Source organism: Lolium perenne, chromosome 3 (assembly GCF_019359855.2).
Source record: "Lolium perenne isolate Kyuss_39 chromosome 3, Kyuss_2.0, whole genome shotgun sequence".
NCBI classification, from domain to species: Eukaryota; Viridiplantae; Streptophyta; class Magnoliopsida; order Poales; family Poaceae; genus Lolium; species Lolium perenne.
The window spans coordinates 288797048-288807905 of NC_067246.2; positions in this window are offsets into that span (position 1 = coordinate 288797048).

Genomic DNA, 10858 nt, shown 5'->3' on the forward strand with positions numbered 1-10858 from the left:
CCCACGATCATCCTCTATAATCATGTTATGCATGATGACACAAGTGGTCAACGGTCATGATATACCAAAGACACTCTTGGTCCCAAAATCTAGCCGGCCGTCTCACAATGGCAAATTGAGCTTGCAAAATACCAAATGCTCTCTCTACATCTTTCCTACCCGCCGCTTGTGCATTGTGGAATTGGGTTTGCTTCTTACCTCGTTGTTGAATAACCGACTTCACAAATGTTTGTCACCTTGGATATATCTCGTCGGCGAGGAAGTAGCCATAGTTGTACTTGTGGCCATTTGCTTCAAACTTCACCAATGGACCTTCCCGCATTTCAAGTCTTGTAATTAGTGGTGATCGTTAAAGAACATTGATGTCAATGCAAGACCCGGGCATTCCAAAAAAATGCATGGCATATCCAAGTCTCTCGATCGGCGACCGCTTCATGGACTATTGTGGCATCCTTCTTGTACCATTTGAATTATCCATGCCATGCCGCTGGACAATTCTTCCAACTCCAATGCATACAATCAATGGAACCAAGCATACCGGGAAACCCCCGGTTGGCGTTGATCTCCAAAAGCCTTGCCGTGTATTGAGCATTGGGGGCTCTCAAGTGGATCTGAAAACATTCACAATTGCAACGACAAAGCGCTTCACACACAGATAGAAGTGCTCTCTCCCATGGCCAAATGATCATCAACTAGATCCGCCAGTATACCATATGCCAACATACGCAAGGCGGCGGTCACCTTTTGATATGTGCTATGACCAAGTTCTCCGGCGACATTTTGATGACCCACAAGTATAGGGGATCGCAACAGTCTTCGCGGGAAGTAAAACCCAATTTATTGATTCGACACAAGGGGAGCCAAAGAATATTTGTAAGCCTTAACAGCGGAGTTGTCAATTCAGCTGCACCTGGAAACAGACTTGCTCGCAAGAGTTTATCAGTAGCAACAGTTTTATAGCAGTAGCAGTAGTGAAATATCAGCAGCAATGTAACAAAGACATCAATAGTGATTATAGTAAACAGCAAGATTAAAATACTGTAGGCACAGGGATGGATGAACGGGCGCTGCATGGATGAGAGAAACCATGTAACATGGTGGCGCGCCCCCCTCCTTGGCCGCGCCGGCACATGGGGGGCAGCCCTGGGGTGCCCCACTGGTCAGCCCCAGGTGCTCCCAGGTAGCTCTTCGAAAAATAAGACCAACGGTATAATTTTTGTATATTTTTGAAAACTTTGAAAAATACACATTTCTGGGTGTTAAAATTATTATTACTGGGCAGAAAAAGATTTTCAAACCTCTAAACAATTAAAGATCCTTGCAAAACAAGTAGTGCTACAGCAAGTAAAACAAGTAGAGGAAGAAAGAAATGTTGTTTAGCTCCTCTATGCATATAAAATGTACTTGTTAACAATGTTGATCAAGTCTTGCCACCAAATAAATTTTACATGATATAAGAAAAAATAAACCTCAGATCAATCATGTTACCTTGTTTTGTATTGATATAGATCCAATCATAATATTTTGATATCCTTCTTTAGGCTCATATATAGGACAATCAATAACTCCCACTTTGATAGTTCTCACATTAGAAATTGTATTAACTCCACATACTTTATCAATCCTCTTGGGAAAATAAACAGTATGCTCCTTGTCATCAACATTGAAAGTAACCTTTCCTTTATTGCAATCAATAACAGCCCCTGCGGTGTTAAGAAAAGGTCTCCCAAGAATAATAGACATATTATCATCTTCAGGTATTTCCAACACAACAAAATTAGTTAATATTAAGCAATTATTAGTAACTTGAACAGGAACATCCTCACATATACCAACAGGAATAGCAGTAGATTTATCAGCCATTTGCAAATATATATCAGTTGGTATCAACCTATCTAAATAGAGTCTCTTATAAAGAGAAAAAGGCATAACACTAACTCCTGCTCCCAAATCACATAGAGCAGTTCTAACATAATTATTCTTGATGGAACAAGGAATAGTCGGTATACCTGGGTCGCCCAGCTTCTTTGGAACTTTGCCATTGAAAGAGTAATTAGCAAGCATAGTGGAAATCTCCTCATTAGGAATTTTCCTTTTGTTAGAGACAATATCTTTCATATACTTTGAATAAGGAGGCAATTTAATAGCATCAGTCAAAGGGATTTGCAAGAATAAAGGTTTCATCCAATCACAAAATTTATTATAGTATTCTTCTTCCTTTGATTTTAGTTTCTTAGCAGGAAAAGGCATTTGCTTTTGAACCCAAGGTTCTCTTTCATTACCATGTTTATTAGCAATAAAATCTTCTTTAGTGTATTTTTTATTTTTAGCATGCTTTTCAGGTTCATCTTCACCCTCTTCCTTATCAGAAGCATCATTCTTATCATTATCTTTATCATGTTCATTACCACTTTCAGTTTCAGCATCAGAAATAGAAATACTATTAGGATCATTAACAGGCTCAGAGGATTCTACAACAGTTTTATGTTTCTTCTTCTTTTTCTTAGAAGGAGCACTAGTTTCAGTTCGTTGAGAAACTTTTTCAACTCTTTTGGGATGCCCCTCAGGATATAGAGGATCCTGAGTAGAAACACCGCCTCTAGTTGTTACTTCATAAGCATGTTTTTCTTTAGAACTATTTTTTAACAAGTCATTTTGCACTTTAGTGAGTTGATCAATTTGAGTTTGAATCATATGAAAATATTTAACAAGCATCTTAACATCATTGGAGGTTCTCTCCACAACATCATGCAATTTACTAATAGCGTGAGAATTTTCCATTAAATGATTCTCTACTCTCATATTAAAATTATCTTGCTTAACAACATAATTATCAAACTCATCTAAGCATTGAGCAGGAGGTTTCGAATAAGGAATATCTTCCCTACTAAAGCGTTGAAGAGAATGTACCTCAATCATGGATGAAGGGGGAGTTATCTTACATAAATCTTCTATGGGAGGTAAATTCTTCACATCTTCAGATTTAATACCTTTCTCCTTAAGAGATTTCTTGGCTTCCCTCATATCTTCATCATTTAATTTAATCATACCCCTCTTCTTCAATATTGGCGTCGGGGTTGGTTCAGGTGTAGTCCAATCATCATGATTTCGGCCTATTCTAGCCAATAATTCTTCAGCTTCGTCTGGAGTTCTTTTCCTGAAAACACAACCAGCACAACTATCCAGGTATGCCCTAGACTCAATGGTTAGTCCACTATAAAATATATCAAGTAAATCATGCTTTTCCAGATCATGTCCAGGTCGAGCTCTGATAAGAGAACAAAATCTTGCCCAAGCTTCAGGCAATTTCTCTCCATCTTCCTTGTCAAAACTATAAATTTTCTGCAAAGCAATATGTTGAGCACTAGCAGGAAAGTATTTCCGAAAGAAAACATCAAGCAAACCACTTGGACTATCAATAGAATCAGGAGGCAAACTATTATACCAAGTTTTAGCATCATCCTTTAATGAGAAAGGAAAAAATTTAGCAACAAAACAAGTACGCTTCTTTATATCATCAGAAAACAAGCTACTCAAAGTAGAAAGCTCATTCATGTGTTCTACAGCACTTTCTTTTTCAGTACCACAAAAAGGTGTTTTCTCAACAATAGATATATGAGATAAATCAAGAAAAAAATCATAATCCTTATCCTTAATGTTGATAGGAGATGTGGCAAATTTAGGATCAGGAGACAATTTATATCTGTCAGTATGTTGTGCAAGAAGCTTTTTAATATTACTTGTACCAGTTGTAGCATTGCATTTATCAATAAAATCATCATCAAGTTCCACATAATCTTCATCAAGATCATCACTAGAGTATTCAACAGACTCAGGTGAATTAACAGGTGTAACAATATTTTCATTAGGAATTTCAGTATTTTCAATTTGTCTAGACCTAGCAATTGTAGCATCTAGAAAAGATCCTAACGAACCACTATCATCAAGCACAACAGAAGCATCATTAAAATTAAAAGAGGAATTTTCAGATTCGGCAGAAGTACCAGCAAGTGAAGCTTGTGCTGGTGAAACAAGTTGACTTATCATAGATGGTGAATCAAGAGCAGCAGAGGTACTCAGAGTTGTACCTTTTCTTGTAGTGGATGGTAATATGGAGACTTTAGTATCGCGAGGTTTACCCATGATGGAGAATTTGCAGCGAACAATATCAATCCAAGTGAACTTGCAAATAAAGCTATGCTCCCCGGCAACGGCGCCAGAAAATAGTCTTGATGACCCACAAGTATAGGGGATCGCAACAGTCTTCGCGGGAAGTAAAACCCAAATTATTGATTCGAAACAAGGGGATCCAAAGAATATTTGTAAGCCTTAACAGCGGAGTTGTCAATTCAGCTGCACCTGAAAACAGACTTGCTCGCAATAGTTTATCAGTAGCAACAGTTTTATAGCAGTAGCAGTAGTGAAATATCAGCAGCAGTGTAACAAAGACAGCAGTAGTGATTATAGTAAACAGCAAGATTAAAATACTGTAGGCACATGGATGGATGAACGGGCGCTGCATAGATGAGAGAAACCAGGTAACAATCAAAGTAGGGCATTTGCAGATAGTAATAAAACAGTATCCAAGTACTAAACAACCATAGGCATGTGTTCCATATATAGTCGTACGTGCTCGCAATGAGAATCTTGCACAACATCTTTTGTCCTACGAGCCGGTGGCAGCCGGGCCTCTAGGGAATCTACTGGAAATTAAGGTACTCCTTTTAATAGAGAACCGGAGCAAAGCATTAACACTCCGTGAACACATGTGATCCTCACATCACCGCCTTCCCCTCCGATTGTCCCAATTTCTGTCACTTTGGGGCCTCGGGTTCCGGACAGCAATATGTGTATACAACTTGCAGGTAAGATCATAAAGCAATGAATATCATCATGAATTGATAACATGTTCAGATCTGAGATCATGGCACTTGGGCCCTAGTGACAAGCATTAAGCATAACAAGTTGCAACAATATCATGAAAGTACCAACTACAGATACTAGGCACTATGCCCTAACAATCTTATGCTATTACATGACCAATCTCATCCAATCCCTACCATCCCCTTCAGCCTACAGCGGGGGAATTACTCACACATGGATGGGGGAAACATGGCTGGTCGATGGAGAGGCGTCGGTGGTGATGATGGCGATGATCTCCTCCAATTCCCCGTCCCGGCGGAGTGCCAGAACGGAGTTTCTGGTCCCAAGACGGAGTTTCGCGATGGAGGCGGTGTTTTGGATGTCTTCTGGCGATTTCGTCTAACCCCCCGTGCGTTTTTAGGTCGAAACCCTTAAGTAGTCCAGAGGGGGGCGTCAGAGGCTGGCCGAGGCGCCGCCACCATAGGCCGGCGCGACCCAGGGGCCCACCGCGCCGCCTTGTGGGGTGGGCGCCTCGTGGCCCCCCTCCTTCTGGTCTTCTGGCTCCGTCCATCTTCTGTGAAAATAGGCCCATTGGAATTAATCCCGGGATTTTCCTGAAAGTTGAGTTTCTGCACAAAAATGAGACACTAGGGCAATTCTGCTGAAAACAGCGTTATTCCGTGTTAGTTGTATCCAAAATACACAAATTAGAGGCAAAACAATAGCAAAAGTGTTCGGGAAAGTAGATACATTTTGGACGTATCACATTTCTCCTTTGCTCAAAGAACCGATCATACTTGGTCTCCTCCGTTGCGATGTGCTTGAAAAAGTTGATGCTCATCTGAAAATGCCGCCGAAAATAGCTTTCGGGAAATATCGGATTATCATTGAAATACGACCGCATCAACTTCTCATGCCCTTCAATCCTTTCTCTCCACAACTTCTGTCTACTAAACACTGATCCACCAATTTTTGGCTTCTTAACGGCGCGGTATGCTAATAGTAGCGATATGTTCTCCTCTTCCTCTTGGTCGTACTCGTCATCCGATGAATCATATGATGAACTCTACAAACATACATATGAAATTACTTTACTACAACTAACTATAGTTGCTAATTGGCGAGCAAAATCATGGCGGCCGGCCGGCGGAGGCGCATACCTTGCGAGCAAATCGGCGAGCATCTTGGTTGTGCCATGTCGCTAGCAAGCTCGAAGACGACGACATGGCGATGGCGGCGCGGGGTATGTAGAGGAGAAGGCGCGGGCGAGGCGGGGAGAAGCGCAGTCTTGTCCCCGTAGATGGCGACAGCGCCCGGTCGCTATAGCGCGGCGGAGCGGCCGCTACTGCCGGCAGGAGGCGCGGGCGAGGTGGATCTACGGCGCGGCAGCGAGCAACAACGGGTCCGACGGCGGAATCGACCGGAGGCGGCGGGATTTCGCGGTGGCTGCACGGTGGGAAATGGAGGGCGCGGGGGGGGGGGGGGGATTTCCAGGCATTAGGGTATTCGCGCGTGCGCCGAGCGATGCCGCACGCTGTAGCCAATGCGCCACATTTGGCGCTCAGGATTGTGCAAAACGCCGCACGCCCTAAATTTTTTTACAGTAACCCACGCCTGCTGGAGGAGCAATTCCGCCTCCGCGCGCTGCAAATCGGCGGTTAATATAGCGCGCGGCCTTTATAGTGCGCCGATACGTCCATTTTGCATCACTATTTTATATCATAATTTACTGTTATTCATTGATATATTTCATATTTAGAGATGATACTTATGTTATTTCACCTATTTTGCATGTTTCATGATTATTGGAGAATCACTCACCGGAGTCAGGATTCTGCTGGAAAAAGCACCGTCCGAATGCAATATTTCTGAAGATCAACAATTGATGGAAATTACACCGAAGTTCTTATTTTTCCCGAAGAAAAAGCCAGCCAAAAGGAGGGACCGAGGAGGGCCGCCATGGGCCCCCCATAGGCCGGCGCAGGCCCTACCTTGGCCGCGCCGCCTTGTGGGGAGGGGCCCACATCCCCGTTCGGCCACCTCTCCTTCGCGTACTTCTTCTACCCGAAAACCTAAGGTGCTGAAAATAGTCGCGAAGAGTCACAGCCGCCTCTGCGGGGCGAAAAACACCAGAGAGAAAAGAGCTCTCCGGCAGGCTGAAATCCGCCGGGGAAATTCCCTCCCGGAGGGGGAAATCGACGCCATCGTCACCGCCATCGAGCTGGACATCATTGGGATCATCATCACCATCATCTCCACCACCATCACCGTCAACTCCACCGCTGCATCTCATCACCGCTGTAACATCTAGGGTTGAATCTTGATTGTTTGATAGGGGAAACTCTCCCGGTATTGATTACTACTTGTTATTGATGCTATTAAGTGAAACCATTGAACCAACGTTTACGTTCAGATTGTTATTCGTCATCATATCACCTCTGATCATGTTCCATATGATGTCTCGTGAGTAGTTCGTTTAGTTCTTGAGGACATGGGTGAAGTCTAAATGTTAGTAGTGAATTATGTTGAGTAATATTCAATGGTTTGATATTTAAGTTGTGGTGTTATTCTTCTAGTGGTGTCATGTGAACGTCGACTACATGATACTTCACCTTTATGGGCCTAGGAGAATACATCTTGTATTCGTTTGCTAATTGTGGGGTTGCCGGAGTGACAGCAACCTGAACCCCCGTTGGTATATCGATGCAGGAGGGATAGCAGGATCTCAGAGTTTAAGGCTGTGGTTAGATTTATCTTAATTACTTTCTTGTATTTGCGGATGCTTGCAAGGGGTATAATCACAAGTATGTATTAGTCCTAGGAAGGGCGGTGACAAGGTATCCACTTGTCAATGCCTATGGATTGTAGGCTAGGGTTTAGTTGGAAGTAGAGGGCAAGTAGATCTCGAAGGTTTCAGCCGAAAAGTACTCGACGATTATGAAAACTAGGGTTTGTCGACAATGATTCGATGATCTCTTCGTCCCTCGACTCCCCCTTTATATAGGAGGTGGAGCCGAGGGATTTGTGTTGTACAAGTTACAGAGTCCGGGACGGTTTCTAACTCATCCCGCCAGATTACAAAAAAAACACTTCCTATTACAACTCTAACTTTCCTTAATATATCTTGGGCTCTCGAATCTTCTTATTCTTCGGGTAGTGGGCCTTCAGTAAACCCCGGGTACTATCTTCGGCAGGCCCATTTGGGATGCCTATGTCAGTAGCCCCCGAGATTTTGCTTGAATCGTAGAGTCAGGGAAAATCTCCACGGTTTATTTTTATTCGACAGCTTTAACTTTTCTATATTTCTTCACATAAAATTCTATATTGTACAGGGATAATGGTAGTTGGGGCTAGTTCATCTGACGGATAAGGTACTAGTTAACTGCTCTCGTGGCAATCCGCAAAAACCTACTTCAAGATCACGTCCCTGGACATGACCTCGGGATACTGGTGTAAACTTCGACAGGCGCCGCTTAAGGTCTTACCATTCTGTCGAGTCCCAGTAAAATTTATCGGGTACCTAACGCGTCCGTTAGGATTTTTCTTCGTATCTGTTGATATGGATAAAAGTAGCAGAGCGCAGTCTTCGGCGATGCCACGCCCAGCAGAACGGATCTGGGGTCTTACCTTCGCAAATTTGCGGCATTCAGAAATTGATCGCAACTTTGGCGTTCTGAGAATATATTGTCGAGTGCTTTTCCGGCTGTTGGAATGGCACATTTTATCGAGTCAAAGATGACTTATATTGCCCTCCCGATGGGAGTATATGTAGAGTTAGTTATAACTCGAAATATACTCTTTTGCTCGTTTATCTTTCTTTTTTCTCTGTCTTTCTTTTCTTTTATAATTTCATCGGGCACGCGAACAGCGTTCCCGATGGGAGTAGCCCCCGAGGCTACAGCCAAGGACTTGTACTTGGGTGTAGGCTCCACGCCTTATGCCGACATATTTCCTTTTTTCTCCTGGAGTTTTATAATTTCTCGGGTGCGCGAACAGCGCTCCCGATGGGAGTAGCCCCCGAGGCTATGAACAAATATTCGTATTTGGTCATAGGCTCATGCCACTTCTATTTTTTCTTTCTAGATCTTTTTTCTTTTTTCCAAAGTAGCCCCCGAGCATTTGATCAGAAACTTGTATTTGATCAAAGGCTCCATCATTATTTTTCCGTGTCGCCTTTTATGAAGCTGTTGAGTCGAATTTTTTCCCTCTGTCAAGATGACGTTGTTGCTGACGATAGCCACGATTGCCTATCAAAAATTTGCGACAAGCCTTTTCTCGCCGCCATGCGGGCCCAATTAATCCACTATCTTGACACGTCGTGCAAGTGGGGGACACACGTCCTCCGCTTTTTCTGGCACACGCACCGTAACTTCCGCGACGTTGAATTACTTTTTTACCCTTGACACCACGTGGCTATCATCTATCACACATTTTCCTTATCCAACGGTTCGTCGTTTCACCGCACCCCTATATAAATTCATCTTCTTCCTCCTTGGACACTTCCGCCCGCGCCGTCTTCCTTCTCTCCTCTGCAAATTTCCCCTTGCAATCCACAACTTCCTGAGCTCCTCACCTCCAAACTGCGAATCCTACGCCATTGTTGATGCCACCTCGCCGATTGACCAGGCACAGTACGCCGGAATCCTCCATGGCCGCCGTGGATCTCGGAACGGCGGAGTGGGAAAGATCCAAAATTTCCACTCAAGACGTCAACATGCTGAAGAAGCTGGGGATCAACAAGAAACCCCAAGCATTGCGCTTCCCCAGTGAGGAGAGCTACCCAACCCCTCCAATGGGGTACCGGGTAAGTTTTGTCGACCACCTCATCCGCGGTCTTTCCGCCCCCATTCATCCTTTTCTCTGTGGACTGCTCTTTGTCTATGGTTTGCAACTCCACCACCTCACGCCGAATTCAATCCTCCACATTTCCATTTTCATCACTTTGTGCGAGGCCTTCCTTGGCGTCCAGCCTAACTGGGCGCTATGGAAGCGCATTTTCTTCTGCCGCCGCAATGGCTCGCCCAATGTCGCCTATAATATAGGCGGCGTTGTAATTTCTGTTCGACCCACTGTCGACTACTTCGACGTCAAGCTTCCTGACTCAGTTCAAGGATGGCGCAAGAAGTGGTTGTACATTCAGGAGGAGAACCACGGATGCGCAGAAGACAACATCCCTCCTTTTGATGGCGCCGAAAAAATCTTTCGCCGCCGCTCATGGGACGCGGAGGCCACCGAAGAAGAAAGGGCGTCGACAGAAACCTTGATGGCTCGTATCCACGAGTTACAAAATACTCGCGGCAAAGAGTTATCAGGTATCCAAATCACTGCATACTTTCTTAGGACTAGGGTGCAGCCGCTTCAGGCTCGCAAGCATCCTCTCTGGAAATATGCCGGTGACAAGGACTTAGATCGGCTGTCGGTGAATTTGGAGGTCAAGGACTTAGAAAGACTTGTCCGAAAAATTTCATCTCTCAGCAAAAAAGATGCTGTTCCTTCTTCTTGTCGAGTGACGCCATTCAGCGCCGCCAATCCACTTCCCGAGGTAATCTTTGACTAATTGTCTTGTTGTTGCTTTGCTATCTTTTTTTTGTAACTTTATTTCTGATATTGCTCCCTGTTTTGTTTTGCACAGAATCATCCAGACCTTGTCTCGCTTCCTCCTCTCCCTGAAGGTGGAGAAGTCGAAGAAAGGGCCATTGTCACTGATGACAATCAGGAAACTCCATCTTTTGTGAATGAACCCGTGGATTCTCGAAAATCTGCGGGTTCTTCCGAAGGTACTGCGTCGGCCCAATCTCCTCCTCCCGCTGTCTCCCCGAAAGGCAAAAGGAAGAGGAATGATGTCGAAGATTCCGGCACTTCTAAAGCCGAAGAAGTTGACCCTTCTCATCAGAAGGCAGCTTATGATCCTTATCTTGAATCCCTCGTCAGCTCGTAAGTCATTTTTATTTCTCCTTATTCCTGTACTTAAAATGTTTATCTTGTCTTGCTTTTT